Source organism: Corvus hawaiiensis, chromosome 7, assembly GCF_020740725.1.
Source record: "Corvus hawaiiensis isolate bCorHaw1 chromosome 7, bCorHaw1.pri.cur, whole genome shotgun sequence".
NCBI classification, from domain to species: domain Eukaryota; kingdom Metazoa; phylum Chordata; class Aves; order Passeriformes; family Corvidae; genus Corvus; species Corvus hawaiiensis.
The window spans coordinates 3,752,878-3,779,593 of NC_063219.1; the positions used below are offsets into that span (position 1 = coordinate 3,752,878).

The 26,716-nt window shown below is 45.5% G+C and overlaps 1 long non-coding RNA gene across 4 annotated transcripts in view; it reads left to right on the forward strand.

Annotated features, from left to right (window-relative positions):
• LOC125328823 overlaps nucleotides 1-26,716 on the forward strand; it is a 66,976-nt gene that overhangs the window by 16,536 nt on the left and 23,724 nt on the right. For 3 of the 4 annotated variants that reach the window (XR_007204885.1, XR_007204887.1, XR_007204884.1), the window contains 2 exons: nucleotides 1,190-1,369; nucleotides 7,833-9,721. This is a non-coding gene — a long non-coding RNA (uncharacterized LOC125328823). The remainder of the gene's footprint in view (nucleotides 1-1,189; nucleotides 1,370-7,832; nucleotides 9,722-26,716) is intronic. The other variant, XR_007204886.1, reaches the window with a different exon arrangement.

The window sequence follows — 26,716 nt, forward strand, 5'->3', positions numbered from 1 at the left end:
GAGTTCCCAATACCTTTGCAATGTGTCTTACTGTGGGGGCAGTAAACTGCACTACCTCACCCAGAAGACCCTTTTTCTTTCCAAAACCTGGGCTTGCCCTCCTGGTCCATTGTTCATCTGGGCCCCATGGCCCATGTTCCTCCTGCTCCGCCCCTGGTCCAAGAGCAATGTCATCCCACACCATCCAGCCAAAAGCCTGCAGCTATTAGGGATTATGGAGAACTTGGCAGCAATGGTGATGGACATCACATACACTGGGAGATGTGAGCTGGAAATACATTGTTAAGCAAAGTCAGGAAGGTGACACCAAAATTACAGTAAAAGACACAATGAACAAACTTACAAAATAAGTTTTTGATGTTTTTCCAGATCAGCCATCAAACAGTTGGGAGGGACCAGGGTTAGGGATGTTTGTACAACCTATTTTCTTCCTCCCCGTGTATGTGCATTCAAACACATTCCTTAATGTGAACATCATATATTCATTTTTCTATATGACCTATTATAAGCAACTCTTATTGGAAAAGAACAGCATATATGACCAGAAGGGCTCTGGAGTTGCAGAGATATTAAATAGATCCCATACATCAGTTGTTTGTTGGTCTGTCTGGTGACAGGCTGCTGTTTATCTTTTGATAAAAGAGCGTGTTAGGGAAATGCCTCTCTCAACTGCATTTCTATGGAAAATGTTTTTATAGAGGGAAAATACAAGGAAAAGGTAAGATGAGAAAAGGAAAAAAGAAAAAAAGTAACTTGAGAAATTCAGGGGCAATAAATCACCACACCAGATGGTATTCATCTGCGAATGCTGTGCAGAGCTATCAATTTAAAAAAACTGCACGGGAGTGTGCCATTAGAATGCAGACATAATATCTGCCCAGTCTCACTGCCCTTCTTTGTGGTGCCTGGGCAGGTACGAGGTGACTTGGTTCTACCTGTCCACATCTCCAGGTGTCTTCAAGAGTCCACTTGGCATCCCCACTGCAGCCTCGGAAAATTTGACTCAGTGGGTTATGTGTCTGTTTACTAACTAATTCTTAATTGCAGCAAGGAAGTGCAATTGAGTGTATTCTGAATAATATCCTTGAAATCCAAGAGATTGATTTGCAATGATCTTTCTGCCAAATGACACTCCTGTAGAGGAAAATGCTTTCTGTTGAGCTCACATGCCTTTCATCCTGGGTTTTAGAGGGCTTTTGGATGCGTTGACCCTGTGTACAAGGAGACAGCTTGTGATCTACCTACACGTGGTTCTGAAGGCCAGCAAGGAAGTTTCATACTGCTGTCAATGTGTGATCCAGCAGAGGCTGCTCTTGCTGTCAGGACCACTCTACACACCATCCTGCCCATCCTGAGTGGGGCTCTGCAGGTAATTCCCCTGGCTGGGGTACACTGGGTGGGAAAAATTATGGCTTAATCCAGTCTTGGCTATGCAGCACCACAGAGCATCACCATGAGTGAGCATTCCCAGCTGGCTGGAGGGAGCTGCTCACACTCCCAGACAAACATGCCAATTGAGGACCAAGCTGTAAAATACTGAGAGAGTGCACTAAGTGTGCCAGCTCTGAGGAAAAAACCACAGCTTTACCTAATTTGGGACTTTTAGCAATTCTTTGAAAGCAAAATTATGGTCATAATGGAATGCAGGACACAATGTGGAAAAACGTAGCAGGTTGATTACAAAGCTCACATTGAGAGCTTTGGAAACTGCAGCCTGAACAAACTGGGAGGTCAGTGACATTAAGCAAGCCCCCCTGAATCCTATTTCCACTCTTCCTTGCCTTGAGAGTAAATTCTGTAGAAGTGTGAAGCTATGGCAAGTACACATAAAACAGCACTCTTTCGGTTTGGTGATGAGCGACACCTAAGCTTTGGTAAAGAAAGGGAAAATAAAGGCAGCCATGGATGTGGTGGTGCACAGGAATTCCTGCTCCTGGCAGTTGGAGCTCCCTGCCGTGGTGGTGACAGGACTTCATAAGTGGCCTGAGAAATGGGGCCTTGGGGACCAAGGCTGGCAGGGAGGAAGTGAGGAGCAGTGTGAGCATGTGGGATGTAAGACGAGCTGGGTAAACTCTTCATATTGGCTTGTAATTGGAAAAATATTTTCCCTCTTTAAGATTAAAGTGGGAGATGCTGGCTGTGAGTCCTGCTTAGAATATATTCAGAGTGTGGATACCTTTTTCTTATACTTAATAAAGAAAAGAAAGTGTTGTTTCATTCTCCAGTCTGAAAATTATGATTTGTAAAGAAAAGAAAATTGATTTAAAGGCCACATAAACAAATTGAAGGGTCAATTTTGATTTTAATTCCAACAATTAATTAAAGAACTCTTCTGGAGAGGTTTGTAAAATGAATATTGATCTCAGATATCAGGCACTCTGCAGTCATGTCTCCGTCCTGGTTTAAATCCTTCCATTTTGATTAATGGATGTGGTTTAGCAACAGCAGAGCTCCATGACAGGGCAGCTCAGCAGCGCCATGCCAGGACTCATCCCAGGAGCACAGAGCTCATCCTGACAGCAGAGCTGGCACATTTTAGCGGTGTGAGCCACACCAGTGTCATGTTCAGTGGGTGCTCTGGTGGCCAGGTGTCATCTCTTGCTGTCCTGCCCCAGCTCAGCCTCCTGGCTTCTAGTAAACATCCACCTGAACAATATTTTTATCTGTACAGCAGTGCAAAATGAACTAAGGTCTGCATTGTTGGGAAGGCAAGAACACATTTGATACTGGAAGAAGCAGGAATAGTTGGTGGCCACTTGGAAGGGCCTGGAGCACGTCTGATAGGAAGGGCTGAGGCAGATGGGAGTGTTCATCATGGAGAAAAGGAGGCTCCAGGTGGCCTACAACTCTCTACAACTCCCTGCAAGGAGGCTGTAGTGATGTGGGGGTCAGTCTCTTGTCCTGTGTGACATGAGGAGATGGCCCCAGGTTGCACCAAGGGAGGTTTGGATCAGATATTAGAAAATATCTCTTCTCCCAAAGGGCTGTTGAGCATTGCAATGGGCTGCCCAGGCGAGTGGTGGAGTCACCATCCCTGGAGGAATCTGGAGGATGTGGCACTTGGGTCATGGCTTAGTGCTGGGATAACAGCTGCACGTGATGATCTTAGAGGTCCTTTCCGAATGTAATGATTCTATGATTTTGAAGGAGAATTGTCTGTAGGATTGCCAAAATTGCATCAAGTTTTTGAGTTGTTTTGGTCAGTTGGGTTGGGATTCCCTCACAGGCTAGGGTCTGTCACCACCAGGTACCTCTGATGGCTGAAGAAGAGATGCTCAGTGTAGGTGCAGGAAGCAGAAAGGCTCCTCCTGGTACCTGCTGCTGATGGCTCTGTTCCCTTTGGGTGTCCTGTTCCACAGGATAGGCACTGCAATGGGCAGGAGTACAGCCTTTACTCTCTGAAGAATGTGCCTTTTCCTGCCAAGATCTCATCCTATCCTGTGGTAATAAAAAGGAAAATCCTGAAATACTTACAGAAAATTGAAAAAAAATTAATAAATAAAATTATCTCATAGGTGACATTTTCTCTTTAATTCTCTTTTCTTTATTCTCTCTCTTCTTCCCACTCCTTATGAACACTTGTTTTAAGCCATCAGATTTCAGAGGCGTGAAGATGGGATGAAGGACATAGTTCTGTTTCCAACCTCTGCTGTGCCATAAACAGAAAAATTTAGGAAGGGTTAATCTGAGCAGCTGCCCATAGCCCTCCACCAGTTTCCCTTCTTCTTGAAGATGCCCTTTTTACCAACTACAAAGCACACATTTCTCCAGCTGAGCAAGATGAGTTTGTCAGGAAAATCGCCTCTGTCCAGGGAAAGTTTGGTGATACAAAAACCACTCAATATTTGCAATCCTGCAGTGACAACAAATGGATTTCTAGTGTCACCTGGACCTAAACCAAGTAGGATCAGCTTTAACAACATTACTGAATGTATAAGCCTGGGAAGTGAATTTCCAGCCTCAGAAAATATTTCTCTCTGCTCAGTATCAGTCATGTTCACTCTTTGTGGGAGGGTGATCAGATGAACAGGTGAGAATTATTTAGCATAACTTTAAGAGATCAGGTGTAATTCTAGTCACAATGTAGCATGAAAAGCAAAAATCAAGGTTTTCAACGTTGGGAATTGCTGCGTGGCTGCAAAAGTATCCCTGACAATGAAATACAGCTGATATTTAGTGTCTTATTGTTTTATTTACTACTGCCTTTACAGCACACCCAGCTAGTTAGCCAACTACTTATAAAACATATTTAATGTTCGGAGACACTCAGTACAGCTATAAAATGATTTTTAAGGGCAAGCAAACATCATGTTTTAATGACTACACACACACTCGAGTTCCCTCTGGAAAAAAAACCAAATAAACCCCCACTTTCTGAGGAGACTCAATTGTCTCATCCTGAGTTTTGTAGATGAACTACACAGCTCGAACTGGTTGACTTCCCGGCACTTGAAGGGAACCATTTAAAAGGATAAACTTGGAGAGATCAATACCCCTTACATACTGTAAGTGATGCAGCACCAAGTACTCAAGGGCTGTTAAAAACTCTGTCATGAACGACTGCTCAGAAATCAAACAAGAAGGAAAAAAAAACCTACACAGTGGTTTTAGGGACTTAGTCCCATTTTGTTGCATGGGGGTTTTACCTGCGCAGCTAGGGGCTGGTGGTAATCTTTCAGGCAGGTTTTCCTCAGGTTTTATTCTCAGTTTATATGAGTTGGAAGGAAGATGATATCAGACGGAAAGGCTGTGAGCAGGCAGAGATGGGAAGAAGCACCCGCATGTGTGTTTATCTGTTTGTGGAAATGGGAAATCCAGAGGCCAGGAGGCTCAGCAGTCCCTGGGTGCAGGTAATTGAAAGTGAGTGCTGAAAGCACCCGCTCCTGTTTCATGCTCCAAGGGTTAATACTCTTCTGGGGCACTTAAGACAAAGCTCCTTTGAGAGCCCACATGATATCTCCTGCCTATCCCTCAGCCATTACTTTGTTTCTCCTTTCAGTAAATTCTGATTTTTTAGGACAGGGTGTTTTTTTTTCCCTGGCAAACTCATGCTGGCTCACCCTTCACATATTATATTCATCAAGAGGCTCTACTGCATTCCCTAAGGATCTGTGCTTTTTCCTGGTAGTGTGAGGAGGGACTGGGAGCCTTGGGAGAACCATTAGTTCATTTTGAAAGGATTGATGTGGATCTGGCCTTCTTCCAGTGCCTCCACTGTAGAAATTATAATTTATCATTGAAAAGCACACATTATTTTTGTTAGCAGATCAGCTACTTCAGTCTCAGTTCCTTCAACTTTTCTGGATGGGTGCCATGGAAACCCAAATGATTTATTTTAATTTAGAGGTTGGGATTGAACAAGCACCTCTTCATTGCTCTCTGTACATCTCCATCAGCTCTGGGTCCAGCACAGAGCAACCCAGCCCTGACACCCAGGGAGAAGGGATGGTAGGATCCAGCCAGGGAATAGAGGGACAGGTACCTTCCAACCCAAGCCATTCCAGGATTGTGTTGGCTGCTGAACTTGAGTGGCCAAAGGAAATGGCAGCAAGCTGAGTTTGGGCTGGAGGCAGAGCTTGGCTTGCTGTTGCCTTCACTCTTTCCTGGAGTGCAGTGGGTTTCTGAACTGGAAGCAGGAAGGGCAAGAGATGCCTCTCCTTCCCCACGCTACAATTATGAGCATGTTCATTTATTTGGACACACATCAGAGCAGCTGGAAAATGTTCCTCTGCACTGGGAATTCTGCTGTCACGGCAAGGTGCAGCCCGTGTCCCTTATCTGGATGGTTCACTGTGAAAGTGATGTTAAAGACCAGGTCCTAAACTTGTTTCCCATTATTTAAAGAACTCCTGCTTTGGGGCACTTTTTGGTGTGCATGGAAATAGAAACAAGAAGAGACACTGAATACTCACCAGCGCCTTCTCTGTAAACCCTTCCTCTTCACTGATCTTCACAGATATTTTAATCCCCAGCTGCCCCAGACATTTTATTCAGCTCAGTAGAAGAATCTCAGCAGAATTATTGCAATAAAAGAGGCATTGACTCTGAGCTGGCCTGTGGCATGTAGGAACACTCCATATGCTACACGAGCGAATTTATAAACCAGAGCAATGCAGCAGGTGTTCTGCTGCCTCTCCTCTGCATGTACCTGTGGGCAGGCAACGTGTAGCACTTGTGATGCTGCCTTATGTTAACAGCAGGGTGGCCAAATAATACAGGACAGCAAACTTTCTCTCCTGTGATTATTTTGCTGGTGCAGACTCCAAGACTGAGACATTTAAAGGAGAAGATACAGTACCCTGAGGCTGAACATAAAATATTTATATGAAGAGGCCGTGGACTAATAAATTTCAGTTATAAATGTTTACAGCTGAAGGTAGTAATAAATAACCTTCCAAAAGCAATATTTCAATTTGCACTTATTGTACTGTACTACATGTTGTATTTTCAGGAAACAATAATAATTATAACAGGACATGGAATTAGCTCATGTTTAATGAATGATTACCCGGTTTAGTTGTGATTGTTATAACATCAGGGAACAATTAAAACTGGGAAGTGTTGTTTATTCTGGAGAGAGATGGGACTGTTTCTCCATGTATACATCCAACTAATGCACAATCTGTTCATTAAATTGTGACTGAGGTGGGTACACTTTAATAAATTTGTCAGATCACTCTCCAGCTTCAGCTGTGCAGGCTTCACATGGTCTTTAGCAACAGAGGGTTAAAGCCAGGATGAAATTTAATCTTCAGTGACCTCAATGTCCATCTCCTACTGATTTGCAAGAACAGAAGCTAGAAATCATTACTGGTCATTCTACTCCTTCCCCCTGGTGTTCACTGCACCCAGCCTGGCTGCTTTCTCCTCATTACTTAGGGAAATACTGTTGTCATCTTTAACCTGTGTGTGCCTTGTAGCTTTGCTTCGAGTTGTGACCTTGCAACTAAATGCTTGGGATGGGTCTAAAAGATGAATACCTTACCTGGTGACACAGATGGAAATGCTGTGTTGACATCTCTGTTGGGCTGATTCAGCCTTGACTGGTGCAAGTGGAGTGGTTTATACTGCCTAAAAATGAGTCACTCAGTGCACAGAAAGCACCTGCTAATAAAGTTGATTGTCTGTCTCATCTTGTGGTGACAACAGCTGTCTTGTGACAGGGACCAGCAAGCTCTGTCCAGAAGGGGAGAGCTCCTGGGAGAGCTCTGTCTGGCACATCAACCTCAGACAGGGAGGGAGATAATAGTTACAAATAACTGGATATTGCCTTGGCATGCAGGCTGCAGGACTCTTATCTAACCCAAACCCCTGACAGATAGGCTTCACCTTGTGTTAGGAGTGGCAGCTGTACAAAACTATTAAGTACAATCCTTCGGTTCCTGTGAGCAAGGCAGAGACAGGGAGAGGCTTCTATGAAGGATAATTTCACAGAATCATGGAATATTTTGAGTTGGAAGGGGCTCATAAAGATCATCAAGTTCAACTCCTAACTGAATGGCCCATACAGAAATCAAACCCACAACCCTGACATTACTAGCACCACGCTCTGGCCAGTGGCTATTTACTTCACCCTTGTCACAGGGAGCTGTGGTTCTCTTAGGGGGCTTCTTGCTTGCTTCTGACTGTGGCCAGCCCTCTCCAGTAGTGCCTGCTTGGCTTTCACTCGGCAGGCAGCTCTCATGTGGCTGAACATGATGAGATGACATCTCTCTTCTCTAATGTTTTTTATATCCTTCAAATGAGTGTCTGCTGTCTAGTTACACACTGTGTTAATTTTTCTCTTCTGTTTCTTTTTTGTCTTTCCTCTGTGTCTTTCTGCCTTTCTCTAGCCCACATCTCTGTGGAAAAAAGACGGACCTTGGCAGATGTGTTCTTGGCCTTTCCCAGAGAGGACATGATGTACTGCAAGGATAGATGGGAGCTGCAGCCAGGCTGAGCCATGGTGCAAGATGCCTCCAAAGCCCTCTGTAAATAGAGATGTTTTGGCCAGTCTGGTATTCAGGATACCCCTGGAATATGGAGATGTCTGAGAGGTGATGCCTTAGTTGAGAAGCACCTCTCTAATATCAGGGCATGAGTCTTTGTGGTAGTGCTGCCACTGTGCTGGTTTAAACATGTGGGTGCGACAAGGTGTGCAAGGAGCAGACAGTGAGTTGAACAGGCTGCCACAGCCAGCAGGAGGAAACAGAGGAGCCTTGGGCCTTGCAAGCAGAGATCAGAAACTGCTTGTCAATAAAACCTGCACCTCTCAGTGCTAAGTGCAAGCTGAATTCCTCCATCTCTGGTAAGATGAGCTGAGAGAAAACAGGATGGGCACAAATACAGGAGTGAGCTGAGGGGCAACATGGGAGAGGAGGCTGTCTCCTTAGGGAAGGGTGACAGCAATTCTTAATCTTTGTACTGGACAACTTGACAACTTTATACTGTTCTTTCCAGTTAATAAATGTAAGGAGTGTTTCCCAGGCAATGTCTATGCCCACTTAGCAGGTGTTGGACTGCTGCACCTGCTCTTTTTGAGATTTACATCCATGGGGAAGCTGTCTGGAGATGGGAAGGGTCAGTGCCGGAAAAATGTTGAGACAGAGTTCACTTTTCGTAGATTCTCCCTGGTCTAACATGCTTGGTGAGCTTCCTTGAGAAATCCTTTTCTTTTCTTTTCTAAGTGAGTACGAGAAGGCTGCCAAATTTCCCCCTCATAGTTTGCATCTCCCCTCGTAACTCCCTGAGATAAGTTTAGCTGGGAAACCAAACCGGTTGGGTTGGCTCTGGGGGGGAAGGCAACCCATCTGGAGGCTTTGATCTCCGCTGCAATGCTTGGAATGTGCAAGAGGCAGAAAAAAGAGAACTGGGCAAATATTTGAAGGCCCTCTGTGACAGCTCCCTTTAGCAAGCACTTCACCCAGGAGCCCTTTGGAGAGCTTTCAGCTGCATTGTCTCTGGAGTGGCCCTTAAATGGGCAGGGGAAGACAGCAAAGGCAAGACTGAAAGTAAGGGTGAGGCTTCTAAGGAAGCACAGTGTTTGCATACTCCCCTCCACACTTCTGGATAAGCTCTTGTACGAGGTTGTGACCCTTGCACCCAAAAATCGTATTTCAGACAAATTTTTCCAGTTAAGAAAGCAGGAGTGTTTCCCAAGGCACGTGGGCAGCTCTGCTGCTCTTGAAGTCAGGAGTGGAGTTGAACATTTCTGTGTGTTGGCACCTTGCAGTAGATGCGAGATCATGTGCTCCACAGCTGCCCTCAGGAAATGCATCACTTCGGGCTCTTGCTCACCTGCTTTGCAGGAGCTTTGTGCAGGACAGCCAGACAGATGGAAAAATGGGCAAAAATGACGAAAATATTCATACATATTAAGGTTCCCATTAATTATTGAATTACCAATTCACTTATTGAAGAATAATTTTTAATAGTTATAGCATCCAGATTGCTGATGATAGATTAACTGTGATGGCATAATTTAGCAAATATTTTAAAAATAAAACATTTAACAAATAACATTTCCACCATTTTTCCATCTTAAAAAAAAGTGTGAAGGCCTCATGAATATATGCAGTCCTTTCTGATCTTAAAGCATGCTTTTGAATATTTTATTATTATTATGGATTGCTTTATTGCAGATTTTATCCTCAGGTTGTTTCCCAATGAACTTCTACACTCCAAGGCAGAAAGAAACCTATGTCAAAATAAGCTTATGGTAACAGCACTATAAATCCATTGTGTAAGTACAGTAGTAAGTAAATGCATTATATGGCTCTATTTCTTTCTACTGATTTCTCTGTCTGAAGTCTCTGTAGAACAGTGATTGATGTATATGAAAACCATTTAGCACATATTAAACCAGGGATTTTCTGCTCTTCCAACAAAATATTATTTTAAAATTTCTGCTCTTCCAATCAAAATATTATTTTAAAATTTCCAAGATCCATTGATCCAAATTTATGTCAGAATCTCCTGAAAGGTTACATTGGCCCATGTTTTGCAGTATTCATTTGTCATTGTAAAAGTTCCTACGTAATAGTGCAGTAAAATCTAACATATATATGGGTGCCAAAATGCAAAATTTCACAAATTTCTGAAACAAAACGAGAAGGGATATTTGCAGTTTCTTCAAAATGTCGGATTCGTAAAGGCTTGTTTGGGCTTCTTTGTTAAAAATGATTTGCTTGTATTTTTATGCCTAAAGCGTTCATTTTATTGGAAAAAGTGGTTTTGGGGCAGATATTTCCACCTGATCATACAACAAGCCTATGCCTGCCATGTTCTTAAGGCAGGAACTCTTCCACCAGATGTTTGCTGTGAGTGATTTTGTAATGTTTTCTCAAAAGTACTTAACTGCAGTTCATCAGGAAAAATGATTCCTTGGCTTCCTTCACAATAACGTCATGTCAAAAATAGACGTGAGATCTCGTTATTTATATTGCTGAAGTACTGAATGGCCTTGCCTGAGAACAGACTGTTCCTGCATCAGGAACGACGCTGGGAGATAGGCTTTCACTGAAGAACCAGCTCTTGAAGGAGATGAGGCAGATGAGGAAAAGGCGACAAATGGAGCACCCTAAAACTGCTGCACAGAAGTGATGGTGGAATATCAGTGGCAATCCTGAGCCATTTTCCAGAGAACCCCATCATTTTCTGTTCATTCACCTCTTCTCCCCATCCTTCCTCTCCGGCAGCTGGGATCGGCCTGGGACATGCTCCTGGTGACAAGAGGTAGAAAATTCCTACTTTGCTTCAGTGTTTGTACTGAGAAATGAGCTTATTCAGATCTAGAAATGTCCCGGGCTGTGCCTTGTAGCTCAGCTGAAGATGAGCCGATAGGGAATGAGGATGACTAAATTTATTCAGTCAGTGGGTGGACATTCCTGTCTTGCAAACCATGATGACTGATCCATCATGAAAAGTTGGGCTATCAGATTGCTATTTAGCAAATACAAACGGAAAAATCCTCTTGTACATCTGAAAAGATGCCTCTCTGCAAGGTGTGAGGGTCCAGCTGGCCCACCTGCCCATGGGATTGCTTTAGTTACCTCTTCATAGGCATGGCTAGTGAGGCTGGTCCTTTAGGAAGTCTTCCACCCTGAAGCACAGAAAGGAAGCTGGTTTGCAGGTTCATTTTACTTACATGTGTCTATTGTGATTTCTTTATTCAGGGTAAAAAAAAAAAAAAAAACAAAAAAGTGAAAATGCGCAGTTTTTCCAAAGCATCAGAATACGTTGCTAATTTCTTTGTTAGTGCCCTTTTCGAGGTGCATGTGCCACTCCATGTGACTGCTCTGGACTTCAATTTCTTCTGCCCAGGGTCATTTTGCAGCTGTAATCTCCCTGCCATTTTTTTTTCCTGGGGAATGGGTAGAGTTTGCAAATAATATTTCCTTGCCTAAAAGACAAGGTGATGCTTCTTTAGTAGCTGCTATTCTGTGAGTGTATCTGAGGGCTTTGTCATCAAGCAAGCTCTCTTTGGGATTCTGCTTCCTCGGGTGCATCGGAGGCTATTTCTTAGCATGAAGTAATTGGAGGCAAGGCAGTTTTACAGCAGGAGGCAGGGGGTGCTCGCTAATCGCAGCCTTCGCCCTGCTCGAGTGCTGTGCCTGCTGACAAAGCCCTCCTTGCTGGAGGCACTTGTGTTTGGTGGGGCAAATCAGGTCACTGGGATCTGCAGCTGCCTCGTGGCTAAAGCAATCAGCTGGAGCTCCAGGAGACAGGAGTAAGGACAGCTCTCACTGTGGGGGAATGTGGGCACCCTGTGAGGGGGAGGTGGCCATTATCTGCCCACCTGGCTGAGTTCGGGGGTGGGAGCTGCTCTGGCAGGCTGCTCATTTGCAAATAGATGCTTGTGCTTATCCAGGTGTGAAGAGGGAATGGGCGATATCTTCTCTGGAGCAAGAGGCTTTGCCAGCAGAGTTTGTGCTCCACATGAAGGGAGGTGAACTTTCACAGTGTCCCAAGCACCCGCAGAGGGGAAAAAAGAACTGTGCAAGGCTGTCGTGTGTCCCACGGACAGCACCAGCGTTCCTCAAACCACTGGGCATTATGGAAACACTTCTGAATGACCAGGGTGGTGTTTTCAAGTTTGTTTACCGATGAGTGTAAATGTAAATTGAGGTTTTCATTGTACAGGATGTGAAACTCAGATGGGATGCACTAAGTGTCTGAAAAGCCTGTCCTTATCTCCCTCTGCAATTCAGGTCATGATGATCTTCCAAAAGCAAAGCTCTTCTCATTCACACATGTAGAGCTTGAAGCTGCTGCTGGTGTCAGGCACAGGACTAGGATGGGTCTGTGTCATGCAAAGAGATTGTTTTCTGGGAAGATATATTTACTCCAAAGAGACAGCAGTTCCCTTCCTCATCTTTGTCACCACAGCTGGAAGCCAAAATGGATTGTTTCATTTTTTCTAAGTCTTAGGTTCCTGCAAAGGAGATTCAAGTGGAGCTTTGCTTGGTGGGACTTCAGTCTCGTTTTAGGTTTTCCATGGAGAACCTGCTGGATTTATCCTGCTTCCCCACTCACACAAAGGTCATCAGTTCAGCACTAGGGCGTGGCTGATGGATGGAGCTGTCATTCAAGATGTGCAGCTCCTCAAAGGCTGCTGCTCAGGGGCAGATGCATGGCAAAACAGCAGTTTCCTTTGGAAATAGGGGAATGGGGACAGGCGAAAATGGTGGCAGTGACATAGCAGGCTTTGTACCTGTTCTTATTCTCAAAGTTAAAATCTACCGTCCTTGCAGGAGGAGCAACGCAGGACTGAGCAGTGCCTTATCCCTTACTGGTGGAGTCATACCTGGTGAGAAGAACCATCAAGAAAATGGTTTTCCTGGCAGATGGCTTGGCCAGCCAGCAGGGATTACAAACCTCTCTGGGAACCTTTCCTTTATGGCTAGTGAGAAGGTGATATTGCTTGTGACAGCGCAGAAAGATTGGCTGAAATAAAATAAAGAGGTTTCCATGGTGATGCCTTCATATTGCAGTAAATTTTCATCTTGCAGTCAGCTGGGTTGTACTTCTTCCCCCAGAGGAAGAGTCCTCAGCTCCCCCTGCATTATTAGTTCCTACTGGTGCTAAGGGAAGGCTGGCAGGCCCTGAGTGGAGCCACTGACATGGACGGCTCTGTGGTGGCCTAATTAATTATCCTAAAGAGGTCAGACTGCCCAGACAGCCTGCAGGTGCTTTAGAAAAAAGGAATAGATATAAAGATGTAGCTGTAGCTAAAGGTAACAGAGGAAGGAAATAGGTTTCTTCTCATTGTACAGCTGGGGAAAGAACCATAGTCAAATTGGGTGACTGCCCCAAAACCAGAGCCCAGGTGCTGTTAGAGGAGGGAATTGAATGTCTAATTCCCAGACTCTGGCATGGAAGACATCTTTTCTCCTGAGGGTAATACCAGAGAAGGCACTGACCTGCAGAGGGCTGGCAGGGAATGGAAGCTCTTTGCAAGATTGCCTATGGGAGTACCACGAAGGGAAGAGGCAAGGGATCCTCCCAGGCTGTGGCTAACAGGGGTGAAAACTGACCAGCAAAAGAGTGACCTGTCATTTCAGGAGACAAGGAAAGCCCTCCAGCTGTCGAAGGCAATGACTCACAGGTTTCCTGTAAGTGTGATGTCTCCTGCCGTGCTGCAGAAATGAGCAGCCACAAGACGTGTCTCACTGTGGGTAGGCTCAGCCGAGACTTTCCTGGGATGACGGCATCTTTCCATCTGCATCTGAACTTGAGAGTCATGCACACAGTGCTAGTCAAGCTTTGCCACCCAAAACATGCTTAATACGAAAAGCGTTTCCCTAAGAAGGTGTGTCATTTGATGCAAATGAACGCTGCCTTAAGATCATGTTAATTTCTGCTACAGAGCAAATCTCCTCTATCTGCTTCCTGCATCACAAAGCCAAAATAACCCTGACCTACCCATGGCCACACTCAAACCTCCATGCCTTTGGACTGTTGTTGTATATTGTATACAATTCATAATAGGCTGGAGACTTGAGGAGCAAAGAGGGACGTGCAGGAGGGATGCTCTGATTGTGGCTACCTGCAATGGTCCAGGGTGTGTGGGGACTGTTGGAAGAGCAGAATGTGTGTGGGGAGGAGGGGACCTTTGGGAGAGAAGAATGTGGGGATGAGCTGCTCCTAAATATCAAAATTGCTGGGCTGAGCCACCCGCTCCTGTTCTGCTGGGAACTCATCACAGAGAATGATAAAATGAGGCCTTTGAAGACATTCTCCTTATTTCCCCTGAAGTTATTATTTCTTCCAGCGCTTGGGAAAGGTTTTTTGTCTTTTGGGAGGACCTAGGACAAAAGGGAGTTTTGGTGGGGAGAGGAACAGGCAAGAAGTTGCCACTCCGAGTAAGAAAGTCATCCCATTTCCTGCCATTGCCAGTGCAAACTGGGGCTCAACCCTTTAGCATGGTAACTGCAGCAGGGCAGCTATAGAAGCCTGTTTGGCAGCCAGCTTTTAATGTGCAAGCAATGAGGTTCTTATTACTATGTTAACGAAAAGCTGTGATTCTTTCTGTAAAGGAAGGAGCTGTTAAAAAGAAAACAAAACAAACAAAAAACCCCAACAAAAATCCCAAAACAAACAAACAAACAAACAAAACCAAACAAACAAAAGAGACCACAAGCTGACCAACTCTGCAGGGAGATAATAAACTAAATAAATAAAAATAAAAAAATAAATAAAAAGACATCCAAAAAAATAGAAGACATACATTGGAGGCAGTGCCGTTGAGCTGCAGTGCCTCAGGTCCCAGGTAATCTGCTTGGGGTGATTGTCCTCATCTCCCCAGGAGTGACACGTGGGTATTACCAGGGTAAATTTGCTTTGCAAATCTACCTTTGTGTCTTTGGATTATCTTTATTTACTCAAGAATTTTAGAGGTAATGTGGAGGAATATTCATGGTTCTATTAGTTAAAAATCTCCTTTTCTTGTTAACATCATTTCAGCATATCATTCAAGGTAAACACCTAAAGCAGATATTTTGGGGATTAGAAATGCATTTTTTTCCTTTGCTTTGAAATAGTTTCTCTCAAAGTTAGGTATTTAGTTGCCTACCTTTGCCAAAGAAGCCTTGTAATGCTCCCCCACCATCCAGTTTTATTCCCAGCAGAAAGGTTCATCATACATTTCTTTTTTTTTGAAGCTAAAGGAAACTCCTTTCAGTAGGATTTTTTACCTTGGACCAGTCCTGCCTCACATCTGCTGCTTGTTCAGCTTACCCTGGACAGCCTAACAACCTCAGCATGTTGCACCTTGTCTACAGGATTTTCCATCAAAGACCACAGGCATATTTAGGGAAGACTCAAAGGGTCCTCAAAGCATAGGAGGAGGGAAAGAGAACCATTGACAGCACAGTCAAATTCACTGAAATTGCATAAAATGGTGACTTCAGATCTAAAAACTATCTTTGTCTACATGGCCAAATGCTTCAGCTTTTCTACCAGCAACACTTGCTGGGGATGGACTAGAGCACTGTTTCACCTGTTCTGCAGGTCACAGACACTGCACTGCTCCCTGTGGGATCCATCCAGCAGAAAGCACTAGGAACATGATCAGAAATCTCATTGAGGCAGGCAGCCACCAACTCCAACAGCATGGCAGCTGCAGGAATTTGTTACTCTTTATTAAAAAGAAACGGGAAAAGTTTTTTACAGTTCGCATTTGTTAAAAAGTGTGCAAGCACCTCATTAACTCCAATGGTGTGGTATTTTTGGCTGGTTGCATTGCTGAGCATGTGTTAAGCTCTGATGAAGTGCAAGAAATTACCTTTGTAACAGCAGTGGTGTCTTCTGAATGCAGTTATCACCTCCCCAGCGCTGATAAGGTGTGAAAAATAATCTTCCCATCTACAGTTGTGTCAACTGAATGCAATTAGCACCTCTACATGTGTTTAAAATCATGACCGCAGGTTATAAATTTGCAATACATTAGCACTTAGTCCCATCTTTGTGAATTGAGGGGAAAAAATCTCAGCAAAACTGGTGCAATGAATACAATTAAGTACCATTAACATTCCATTAACTATTTTTAATGAAGGAAATCCAGCCTCAAAAGAATGAACGATAGGTATGGGACTTTCCTTAGCCCAGGACAGGAGTTGCCTGCTATATAGACATGTGTCAGAGGAAAGTCTCTTTACTCCTGCTAGACCTTGGTTAAACAGCTCTGTTAAGCTGGAGTGGACAATCCAGGCTTTTCCCTTTGTTCTTAGGCTAGAGGCACACCAGGATGCTGCACAGAGTACAGGATGGCCGTCTTAAAATGCTGCCTTCTATGAAGGGAAAAAAGAGAGACGAAGAGGCAGAAAAAAACCCCAGTAGGTAGTTTTTCGTTTGGTGCAAGTAGCCAAGTCCCAGTGTATTGATCATTTATTACATCCTTCTCAGGGTATTAATCTCTAACTGCACTAAAAGAGAGTCTACATCTCAGTATGGAAGTCTCTCCTTGGCGAAATAATTACTGCCAGCTGCCTCCAAATTTCTTTTCCTGCTGTTTTCCTTCCAAGTTTGACTGACTAAAACTTATTATATGGAGGCTCAGTGTGACTTACACAAGAGCTTCAGTAGCTTTTTTTATGCAAACATGGCACGCATACAGACCGGTCATCTTCAGACATCAAATACTTACACTTTTCATAGGAGTAATTGAAAGGTGCAAATAAGAATCAGTGCAGACACAGCCCTCAATGGGACTGAAAGATATGCTTTGGTGATGTGAATGAGTCCAGACCAGTCTCTGTGCTTGGACTTGTCCAGTGGTCTTTGCCCAAAGCCATACTTTTCAAGGAGTCCTTCTGAAATCACTGGCAATGCTCCACAACAGTGACAGTCCCCATGCTGGGGCTTGGGATGGAAGCTGGATGCAAGAGCATCAGCTTCTCTACCTCACCTCTATTCATTTTTAAAAAGCTATTGATTTTTCACTTTCCAGATGGATCTGGAAAAGCTGTGACTTTTTTTTAAATTTTATTTTTAAGTTTTGTTTTCCTTTTTTCACTAAATTTGTAATTGAAAGGGACAGATCCTCATCTGGAACACCTGACAGTGGATGTACAGGGCTTCTCCCGTTGCTGGCAGCAGTCCCATGCTAGCACAGACCCTGTGTGCTGTTAGGGTAGAAGAAAACCCCATGGCCACCTCATTTCTCCCCCTACATAACACAGGACATAAAGCTTTACTCAGTGATCCCTGCACAGAGCCAAATAACTTGTGGCTGAACTAGGGCATATCTTTGAGAAAAACATACTCAATCTCACTGCAATCTACTATTGACCTTCCCTTGTTTTCTCTGATTTCCAAAATGCAGGGCAATCTGAACAGCAATAACTGCTCTGAGAATGATGAGCATCTGCAGAGAGCTCTCTGAGAGTGATATTGTCCTGGTTCTCAACCAAAATCCAGTCCAGTGAAGCAAGAGAGCTTGGCTGTCTAAGTCAGTGGATCAGTGGTTAGGTCTGGCTGGTGTTGGCTCTGCTGGTGGTGCCTTTGACTTTCCAGTTACATGAAATCTACCAGTCCCAGCATGCAAATTGTCTGTTGGGGATTCATACCTGTACTTTCTCTTTTATTAAATCACGTCTTTCAGTAGTTTCCTTACTGCATGAGGATAAATGCCTCTCTGTTGTGTATTGTCCACATGTAGTGATACCCTGCAGTGGCTCAACCCTATTTTTCACTGGCCTGGCATTGGTGAGAGCTGCAACATCAATCTGCTCCTTTTCTCAGGGCAATTCGTGCTGGCTCCAGGCTCTAGGAGTCACTCTGGTTGCCGCAGTGAGAGCTGCCAGTGGGAAATAGCATCCAAACAAGGTTGCGCCCTGTAGGCAGTGCAGAGCAAAGATCCTGCTGGCTGTGGTGGAATCTGAGGGACAAAGGGGCTGTGCCGAGTGGTTGCCTCCTCTCTGAAAGGCACTGCAGCGTGGTGGTCACCAAAGCGGGCCAGGGAGGAATGAATCTGTTTCAAGAAAAAGTCTTAAAGCTGGAGGTGAGAAGAGATAAATCAGCATTATTAGGAGTAAGTGGATTCGGGGCTGCAGCAGCCCCTCGCCTGGAGCCTGTGTGTCCTGCGGTGCTGCTTGGATGTGCCGGGAGGACATGGCACTGACAGCCATCCATTCTGGAAATTAAATTCCACTCCCTCAGCCGGCCTGGGCTGCGGCCCACGCTCCCGACAGAGGATTGCTGATTGTGCACATTGCTGTGGGCTGAGTCCCAAACCTGTGAGATCAGCCAGAGAGGATTCAGCAGGCCTGGGAAGGAGCTGGGTACTCCAGGAACAGGGTTCAGCTCACACGTCTCCAGCTGTGGACATGAGGAGTGGGATGAAACTGAGGCCCGCCCTTGGCTGCTGGAGGGCTGCAGGTCAGCCTATAAACCATGGGATGCTGTGGGATGCAGGAGCTGATCCTAACGTCCTGCGGCTGTGAGCAGGACAGGACAGGTGGTATTTCCCTGGAGCCTGCCTGGCTTCCTTTTTTCTTCATCCCAGCCTTTCAAAAAGGACTGAACTAATGGATCCCAAGGATCTTGTTGAAGCAATGGGAGGGGGCTGCAGTCAGCCACAAGGTGAAGTGTCCCTTCCTGAGCCGAGGTGCAAATCCCCATTACAATATCTTACCTCTGTGAGCTGAGGTCCAGGTATCTGGGAAGAGAAGAGGAAAAGGTGGCCAGTTAACTGAGGCTGGGAGAGTACTTACGTGTCAGCAGGGTCTCATGGGACCTTCTGGCCTCAGAAGCAGAAAATTCCAAAACCAAAAAGCACGATCCTAGCTTGTGACTCCTGCTGGGTTTTCCAGTGGTACACTGGGGAAAAACAGTTCATTTAGGTTAATTGCACAATGCAGATATTTATAAAACTGTATCTATTTAAACAGAGGAATGTGCCTTTTCCTGATGAGGTCTCTGAAAAACAGCAGTGTGTCGCTTGACCCAGGCCTTTAACTGGAACCGTCTTGGCAATTTAATGAAATTAAATGGCTGAACTGTGGGGAGTTCATTAGTAAGTAATCCAAAGGCTAAAGCTCTGTGAGCTAGTTCAGCTCTCAAATGCTTATTTGTGTTTGCCAGATCCAGTAAAGTGAAACCCCTTAATAGGTGCTGGCAGTGCTTGTAACACACTCTCCTCTGGTCTGGAGACCGTCACACAGGCACTGGCGTGATTTCATATTTCTACATGAATTTCTTTATAAAAAGCACCTCCAGAACAGCCACAGGGTCCCCTGTGTGTCACTGGGCAGGCTCAGGTGGCTTTGCAGAGGCATTTCTGCTCTTGATGCCATGAACCTCTTGCTTCTGGCAAAGCAAGTAAGGGAATCTCATTTCTTTCCAAAAAAGCTTTCAGAGGTGGCTGCTGCTGCCAGCAGTGCAGTGCTGAACCTGAGAGGGACTCTGGCTTCCTTGTCATGCTGGGCCATGGCTGGGATTATGGGCTGTTTTATTTTGTGTCATTTGCCCAAGGGTGGGGACCAGGGATGTAAAGTGCCTCTGGGATTCTGGCAAATTGTTAAAAAGGATGCTGAATTGCTGCTTATTTCCTGTGAGTGGGGATTTAGAGGAGTGAGGAGGGTATGGATCTTCCTCCTGCTGTGTAAAGGACTTCTGGGTTTTCAGAAGTGAATGTGCTAAAGTTTCACTCTTTAATTCACCAGATATAAGCAAGATTTACAAATAAGTGAACTGTGGCACCACTGAAAGCTTGGCAGAGAGTTCACTAAAGGATGCTTGAGATAGTCAAAGGAATAGCCTGACTCCAAGATACCTGAATTTATTTTTCATCCAAATCCTGTGCTGGCCCTTAGGGCTCATCCACAGTGAAAGCCCTCAGGGAAGGCTCTCTACCCCACATCCTAGGAGCAGCACATAGTTTTTAAAAAAATGTTTAAAACCTCTTGGTGTGAATTTGGTACAAGTCCAACACCATCATGTGATCAAGCTCTTGGGCTGGAGCTGAAGGGCTGTGGATTATATCCACGCAGGAAAATTTCCCTGACCTGACATCCTAGGAAAAAATGGGGTTTTCATTAATGAATTCCATTTTGTGGGAAAATTCTTGCTGGGATTTACTGTAGCTGCCGCACAAGATCTTTTAAAAGTAAATAATGCCATCAGACAAGTGCTTCTGGCAAAGAAATTGAACATTGAAAGTATGAATATTATAGAAGGAACTACCATCAACCTGAGCAACAGATATCCCAAATATTGTCAGATCTGCAGTGGTATCAGCAGTGCAGTTTTTGTCCTGGAGTGTGCGAAATGCCTCCGGAATCAAATAGATTTTGAAAGGACGGTCACTGCCACACGTGCAGGAGGCCTGTGTCTGGTTATTTACAGCATGGCACTGCATTCCCAAAGGAGCTTGTGCTACATCAGGCATTGCCAAATGGAACTTCCAGGTCTTAAATTTACACCATGGAAAAAGACTGGAGACTTTATCCAGACCTAGGATGTGAAAGGTCTTGTGGCAGCTACAGGAGATTTTAAGTTCAGCTGAAGCCCTTGGAACAATCCTGTCTTGTTTTCTCTTCTGTGGGCTTGGGCCAGCTGCTGACCTTTGCAGGTACCTCTTCTCCTTCTCCTCCTGGCTCAGTGAAGTTCAGAGGCTGATAAAAAGATAGAATTAGCCACAGCTCTAAAAATCTCCATTTCCAGTGTGGTGCTGGGAAGAGCACTGATGTGCCCCTCCCCAGTGGTGCTGCACAACCATGGGCTTCCAGCTACAGCAGTGGGGTTTTATTCCTAAATGCTTCTTTCCATATGAAACAGCATCGCAGCAATCACATCCAAGCAGTCTTTCTGTGTTGGGAGTCCTGCTCTCGAGGTCCAGGCAGGACAAAGTCCACACACAACCCAGCTCTTGTCTCAATGTGCTGCTGCAACCTGCGTGTCCAGGCTGTGTCCATGGCACAGGAGGAGCCACGGACACTTGTTCACACACGGGGACGAGTGGCGAGAGCAGAACACGGGTACCTCCCTCCCAGGCTGGTGTTTTAGCAAGAGAAACCTGTCCAGAACTGTCAGAGGAGGTGTGGAGTGCTCCCTGGGAAACAAGCTGGAGCACTCACACTGGGGTTTGGGGTGGGAAAGGTGGTGCTATTCCCAGCGAGGGAAGCAAGGGCAGGAGGGACAAAAGTAGCACAGCAACGACATCTTGTGCTGCGCAGCGATTGCTGCATGTGCCTGCCAGGAGAGTAGAGTAGAGTGCTGCTACTGGGAAGGCCTTTGTCCCCCTGCCCAGCTGTGGGAAGCCCCCTGCACCCCTGGTGTTCCTAGTGGGAGCGTGGGAGCCGATAGACAGGGAAGAACCTTGTCCACAGCCAGAGTCAAAGCAGGATTTTGGCAGCAACAGACAGGGAGTGGGAGTGAAAAGGCTACAGAGGAAAGTTCTGCATACTGCACTCTCTTTTTCCTTTTGTCTTTCACTATGGCATTGCTGCAAAGCACCAGAATGTCCCGAGTGCTCTGTGGAAACCTGTGCCTCATTCATCTGCAGATATCCACAGATATCAGGTACACCAGTAACATTTCATTTTCTTTTTGCAAGAAGTTTGTTAGTGCAAATATTCTGTCATACCTGAAGATCACTGTGGCTGAAGACCTGCTTTGAAGATACAGACCAGCACTTTATCCCAAACAAGGGCAGTAGTACCCATCCCTCACCACTTTGACCACACCAAAATTCCTCCAGACTTGCACCCTGGGACTCAAAATTCAAGGTTTCTAGTGGAGAGGCAGCAGCAAAGTCTGAGAGCAGGTTGGGTTGGTGCCTCACCACTGCCTAAAAGAAGCTTCTGTGAGGTGCCAGCCCAGCCCACCAAATGGACAGTTCTTTTTGAGATCCTTCAGCTGTAACCATGGTTGGATTGTGACCATTTTTATACTGAATTCATGCCAAATCAGCCAGTTTTGGAACAGTGGTGGACGAATTTCTTTTTGAAGCTTTGTCTTTGCCCACGCCAATGCCTCCTTGCAGAGCTTGCCAGAGGAAGGTCATGCTCCAAGATGTGTCAGAAATAAAGAAAAACCTTTGCCTGAAATCCTGCAGCATCCAACTGCTGTGCTGAAGGTAACCATGAGCAGAAAGCAGGTCCTGCCTGGCCTGTGCTGCATTATGTCTCTGGGGAGGATTTTTGGAGATGCCTGTAGCATGTAGCAGCAGAATGGCTGCCCAAAGTCAATGAGACCTTGTTCAGAACAGCCTCAGGTGCTTCTGAAAGGCTTGGCCTCTCGTGTGATTCTTTGAAGACTTGTAAATTATAGTTAATTCCTGTGGCTTAGATGTATTAGTTAATAGAGCCCAGGATTACATTCCTGTCCTCTTTAGGATCCCAACTAGACAGTCTGAATTGAAGGGTTGACCGGAATCAGGAGCAGCAGCTCCTGCCTTCAACTTCAGTGTCCCTTTCCCCAAGCCTGAAGGGACAGGTCTGCTCGCTGCAGCTGGGACAGAGCTCCTCCACAAGAACTGAAATTCATCCAACATAAGTTACTGGGGAACAAAATAAAGTCAACGGAGCTGTGTTCATCATCCTCCAGGTCACCTCCAGCTGAGAAATGGGGCTACTGGCAGGGCACCTCTGCAGGAAGAAAAGGAGCACCTGTGGTTTTAAGTGGTTTGTGATGCCAGCTTCTCTCTTTCATGTGGAAATAGAGGTTTCTCTTGCACCCAGACTGAAAGGAAAGCCAGGCCACCTGCCCAAAGAACCACTGTGCCATTATGTGGCTGTGAGGGTTTTCTCACTGACTTCGGTTTGGGTTTTTTTTTAGAGAATATCAGTCCTTCCCAAGTTGTTCATAGATCATCAGAAAGAAGCAGCCCCCCCAAATGAGTCGAAAACCTGACAAGTTCCTATCTGACCTCACTTTGGAGCAACTTCTGAAAATGGCTGTGGCTATTGAACCAGCTGCAAGGCTTAATCTGCTCCATCATTGGGTTTTCCAAACTATTCTGATCAGAAGGAGCTTGTTGCTTCCCACAGTCAAGGCTGTTGGCTTTAGGGGCAGATTAAATAATCTTGGCCTGTAGGTCAGGCAGGTAAAACATGGCCTGCAGGAAATAATAGAGGACTTGAGGATATGGGAGGTATGTGATAAAAGTATTTTCAGAAAAGTCACTGGTTTTGTCCAAAAACCAGTGTCAGAGCTCAAAGAATCATAGACAAGGGCTGGTGTTTTCATCTGGATGCTTGTGCAGCACCTTGCCTGTGGAGTCATCAGATTTCTTGTTGTGGTGTTGGGCTTTGGTGCTGGACTGCATCAGAAAGAAGGCACAGTTGTGCCTGTCCTCTGGGTCTGATGGGAATGTTCATCTCCCAGAGGCCATTTTCAGTATTGTGACAGCACATCTCAATTCTGCTGAGATTTCACAGAAAAAAAACCCTCAGAAAAACCTTGTCTGCATTGATATCTTCTCAGGCAGGTGGAAAATGAAGACCAGGGTTGTCCTCTTTGTGTGTAATGCAATAACAATTACATTCAGAAATATATCCAGGTGGTTTGCTGCTCTAAATCTTCCTCTGCTGGACTGGAAAAAAGTCTGTATAATTTAATTTGTATTATCTTGGGGAGCTCAGAGTAAAAGGTGCTGAGCAGAAGACAAGGGGCTCCTATGTCCTGGCTCCTATATCTATGTCCTGGGTCGTAAATCAACTCTTTGAGGTGAGTATTTAGCTCTGTGGGCCTTTCCCAGCATGATTGTCACAGCCCTGAAGGTGACAATGTGTTATGGAGCTGTAAGTCAGCACTGGGATCAGACCCTGGTTCGGAAACTTTTTTGGAGGCTGCCTGACCCACTGCCTTGGCCAAAGCAGAGGGAGAGCAATGGCCATGGCTGCTCCCTTCTCTCTTGCTGTTCACTGAGGATGTTTGAGAAGCTGTGGCTGCTCCATCCCTGGAAATATCCAAGGCCAGGCTGGACAGGGCTTGGAGCAACCTGGAGTAGAGGAAGGTGTCCCTGCCCATGGCAGGGGGTGGAACAAGATGGGCTTTCTGGTGCCTTCCGACCCAAATCATTCTGGGACTTTTTTGCTCACCCCAGAAAGTGGTCTGGGTGAAATCATATCAGGGCTGCAGCATGTCAAAGGTTAGCTGTGTCACCTTCTCTTTCCGAATCTCTGCACACAGAAAGCCCAGCTGCTGGTGGATCAGGAAACAGTGATTCATAGTAGAAATAGCACTGAGAAGAAGCCGATACTGTGTCTTCACTCTGCCCACACTGAGGGCTAAAACCTTTCCACTGAAACTGGGAAGGACAGCTGGGTTGCTCTTAGTCATCTCCAGTGGCTGAGTGGATGGGGGCGAGGATGGGTAATAGGTGTGATTCTTTCCTTTCCTTCTTTTAAATTATTTTTCTTTTTCCCTTACACCTGCAGATTGAAGTGTCTGCAGTGTTTTTGCTTACAGCAGCTCAAGGGCCACCTCAGAACAGTGCTGGGAGGTCCACAAGTGCTCAGTGTTGCTCTTGGGACTGCAGGGGCAACAGGGAAATAAATGAAGGAAGACAGGAGAGCAAGAAGTAAACCTGTGAGTAAGTGCGCAGAGCGTTGTGGAACAAAAAGGGGCTTGGCTGACCTTGGCATGCTTGTTGAGGAGATGCCTATCTGGGTGCAGTGTAAAAAACTTGCCAGGTGAAGTGCTTGTGAACTATTTTAAGGTGGTGGTGGCATTGGTCATCTTACAAATATAACTGAAATGTGAAAGCCCTCGTGTATTTTTAATCTCTTAAAATAGATCTTTAGGTGCTGCATTTTCTGCTAATCGATGCACAAAATGGTGTTGTGTTAACATATAATACATCAGCTTATATCAAAGAGAGATTGTCTGTTGAGTACAGCATTTGTGCAACAGCTGGTGGTACGATTTTTGTGAACAAAGAGGAGCCTTGTGTCTGTATGAAACCACTCGGTCTTTTTCTGGGTAGACTTGAACTCTTCGGCTGATTTCTGTCCCATCCCATGGTTCCTCCAGGCCTTATGAGAAGATGTTGGCTGAAGGAACACTCCCCACAGTGAGTCCCCTGGGAGGGACCAGCTCCTGGTACAGGTTCACCTTTTATTAGTGTCCACCACTTTCAGCAGCACATCAAAGCAGAGAAGAGGAGATCTCAGTAATTTTGCTGCTCATGGAACTGACTACTGAGCTGTTTGTACAACTGCACGGGAGGACAAACCCGCTCACAGCCTCTCTGTGCCGACTGCCATCTATAAAAAGATCTTGACAGCCTCTCCTGTGAAAAGCTCTCACACCTCCCCTCTGCAGCATGCTTTTGATGCTTGAGCAGGTGGGTAGTCCTCAGGCCACTGAAGTGCCTTTCCTTTGTCTTCCATGCTGCTCTGCTCCTGTCCGCCTGCCCATGCATGGCTCTGTGGAGGTGGAGGAGGACCCCCTGGAAGTGTCTGGAGCCCTCACTCTCAGGGAGCAGGAACGAGGAGGTGCTTGAGGGGCCCTTTTTTTGCTTGAATGCTACAGGCTTGTCAGCTGTGGTGACTATAATCTGTAGATCCTCAGATTTCTGGGAAAAGGAAGCACTGAAACTAAGCTTGGGCCAGATCCTCCATCTTTCCCTAGGCAGGAGTTCAAGAGCATTCCCTTCTCTGCTCCTCAGCTCCTAACCCCCTACCTCTTATTTGACTGATATAAAGGAAGCATCATCCTTTGGTGCAATAGGATCACAGAAAACCAACGAGCCATGAAATTATTTTTCTTCTTTCCCAGATAAATCCCTTGTTGTAAATGAAACAGTTTACCCATTTAACTACAGGTGAATCAATGTCTGTGTCAGTCTACTGTTAATAAGGAGGGAGATTATCCAGGACAAACTTGCAGACCTCTTGGGTCTCTCTTGCTAACGATGAAGTAATGTTCTTCACAAGTTGTGTAACCCACCGAGATCCTAGGGAAGCTGGGAAAGGAGCACAGCAACAGCAGCTCTCAGGGTCGGGGATCTGGATGGAGTGTTATCCCCATGCTTGGAGTTCTCCATGCACAAAAAGAAGTTTCCATGTCAAAGAAACTTGGGGTTAGCACAGGATCAAGTTGTCTGTCCATACTGGTAGACCTCGGAGCAGGTGGAGAGACAGCTATCCTGAGCCAGCTGGAGCAACCCCTGGCTGGGCTCTCCCCCCTCTGGACAGGGTATCCTTCCAGGGGCTGTGCTGAGCAACCCTGCACAGGGAGCTTTGCATTTGTGAACCTCCCCAGCAAAATCTGAAATTGCATCCAGCCTATAGCAAATGCAATCAAGTATAACTAAGCCAACTGAAAGACAGGACTCATCCGGATTTTCACTGAATTGTCTTTTCAAAATGATTTTGAAACACTGTTTGTTTTACACCGTGGATATAAATTCTTTTTCAAAGGGCTTGAGGCATGGTGAGAGTTTTATCCCCATGCTTTATCCCCCGAGAAGGTTTGCCTATGTGATAAGAGGAGTAAGTGATGGGAAATTTAACAGTAAGAAGAGAAAGACTTGATCTCCTCAGGCTGCTGAGTGCAGGGCTGCCCAGTGCCAACTGCAGGAGTCACTGAAGGTTGGATGGGGCTTGGAGGAACCTGGTCTAATGGAAGGTGTCCCTGCCCATGGCAGGGGGATGGAACAAGGTGGTCTTCAAGGTCCCTTCCAACCCAAATAATTCTGTGACTCTATGAGGGCCAATTTGAGTCACAACAGGCCAGGAGAGGTCTGGGTGCAGGAATAAAACATGAACCTGCTACTTCTGTGAACCCT